This window comes from Babylonia areolata, chromosome 12 (assembly GCF_041734735.1).
Source record: "Babylonia areolata isolate BAREFJ2019XMU chromosome 12, ASM4173473v1, whole genome shotgun sequence".
NCBI classification, from domain to species: domain Eukaryota; kingdom Metazoa; phylum Mollusca; class Gastropoda; order Neogastropoda; family Buccinidae; genus Babylonia; species Babylonia areolata.
In genome coordinates, this window is record NC_134887.1 from 8,713,190 (window position 1) to 8,715,689 (window position 2,500).

The window sequence follows — 2,500 nt, forward strand, 5'->3', positions numbered from 1 at the left end:
TTAGACGAGGGTAGGAAAAAAAATCGAGGGGAGGGGGGGGGGGAATTACTGTGTACGCATGCGTTAAATAAAAGTGTGTGTGCGTGCATGTTCGCGTATGTGTGTGTGTGTTACATATAGAAAATGATCGATTTCACTTTAGTTTAAAAAATATTTAAAAAAAATAATAATAAAAAAGCATAACAATATAACACCTTTCTAATGAAAAACTAACAACTATGACAGCGAACCAACTGGACTATTTAACAAAGAGTTGAAAAAGTCATACATTAGCAATAGACTGCTGAAGACTGTGAACACTGAAGATGAGTTCAGTGAGTTCAGGGATGTGAGACTTTAACGTATCGCAAGTTGATATATGATCGGCTGTTATGTGAGCACCACTGACAGATGCAAGAAACATTGCTGACATACTTGCTGCAATATTTATTGAAGAAAATTCAAAGCATAGACTGCAGAGCATTTAGACTGGCACTTGGCTTACCAGACCATGCTTTCTACGTGTGTGTGTGTGTGTTTGCTTTGTCTGTGTCTTGCATGGTTTCTTTGTCTGTCTGTCTGTCTCAATGTCTATATCTATCTGTCTCTTTGTCCCTCCCTCCCTCCCCCCTCTTTCTCTGTCTCTCATTTTGTGTGGGGCGCGTTTTCTCTCACGCAACGCAGACTATTTGACACCGAAGATGGATACACGATAATTTCTTTTTATATCAACAACAACAACAAACAAAACAAACAAAAAAAAAACAAGAAAAAAACAAAACAAACAACAACCCCCCCCCCCCACCCCCCCAAACCCCAACAACAATAACAACAAACAAACAAACAAACGAAAAAAACCTTCAGAAAAGTTAGTGACTAGGCGCTGGCGCAATAAATATCGACTTAAAATTAAAATTTTTTTTTTTTATTATTATTATTTTTTTACACAACGGTTATAAAATGTAAATGATTATTGATAAGCTTCAGTAACGAATTGGGAAAAAAAAAGATATACTTTAAGTGGAAATCCTAATGATAAGAGTACAAAAGAGAGAGAGATCAATGATAAAACACAAGTGAGAGAGAGAGAGTTTGATTATGCGTCCTAATGATAAAGCCCGAAGTATATGATTTATATGATTTATTAGCTTTAAGAAGAAACTTAAGTTCAAGTTTCCCATGACAGACTTTCACGGCCATCGGGGCAGTGGGTTCACATCTACCACTGTGTTTAGGGCTGGGCATAGGAAGACGGGGCCCATTTCTCTCCTTCCGCCGTTTGAACATTCCCTGCCGAAGTCAGGTACACATTCACACCAGTGTGGAGTGAGGTAAATCGAAGTAAAGTGACTTTCCCCAAGGACACTACACCATGCCGTAACGGTGTGTGTGTGTGTGTGTGTGTGTGTTGTGTGTGTGATGTGTGTGTGTGTGTGATGTGTGTGTGTGTGTGTGTGTGTTCTTTAGTTTAGCGTCTTTTCAATATTACCGATATTAGACTATAAAAAAAGAAAAAGAAAAAAAAAAGTGGGATGGGGTGGGGAGAGGGGAATGAAATGTTAGGTTAACACAGAAAAGGTGGAAAACTACTAAGAAATGCATAACTAACATGAACTTAGCTTTAACAGTAACAATTCAATAATGATGATAGTAACTAAAACCATGAACACAATTATGAAGTACATTAAAGGAATGTAAAAATAGGGCTATGAACTAATGCCTTTGAAAGTTCTACTTAAAGAACCTCGTTAGAAATAACTTCCCCCAAAATCATCTGCAGAATAATTACTCTCTATGAAATACTTGGGCAAGAAGATACGTAACTGCTGACAGTGAAAGAAACTATGATGCAAGCCGAACTGCTTACCACAAATGCATATAACATTTTTTTTTTTTTAAACTATATTTTGTCTTCAGCGCGTTAAGTTTTATACGGAAGAAACTAGATGTTATTAGAGAGAGAGAGAGAGAGAGTACTCCATAACGCAGCACTGACTAAGCTCAATGAATTATTGTATCATGTTCGCACGGAAGCCATTTCCGTGAATGCATTTACAATGATGTTTCAACTCCCGGTGTGTCAAGTTCGCTTGGGGACTGCACTGAGGTTTTCATGTGTGGTATTTGTGCGCAAACATATAATTATCATTACTCATCCGTACTTGATGTCAGTCTTCTTCTTCTGCGTTCGTGGGCTACAACTCCCACGTTCACTCGTATACACGCGAGTGGGCTTTTACGTGTATGACCGTTTCGGGGGTGTGCATGTTGGGTATGTTTTTGTTTCCACACTGAACCCACCGAACGCTGACATGGATTACAGGATCTTTAACTTGCGTATTTTTGATATTCTGCTTGTGTATACACACGAAGGGGGGTTCAGGCACTATGCTGACCTTGGAGATCGGAAAAATCTCTACCCTTTACCCACCAGGCGCCGTTACCGAGATTCGAACCCGGGACCCTCAAACTGAAAGTTCAACGCTTTAACCATTCGGCTATTGCGCCCGTCGTACATGAT

General features: G+C 39.2%; 1 protein-coding gene across 6 annotated transcripts in view; it reads left to right on the plus strand.

Moving 5' to 3' along the window:
- Positions 1-2,500, plus strand: part of LOC143288374 (sodium-dependent serotonin transporter-like) — a 140,502-nt gene that overhangs the window by 1,089 nt on the left and 136,913 nt on the right. The gene's annotated exons all lie outside the window — the stretch shown is intronic.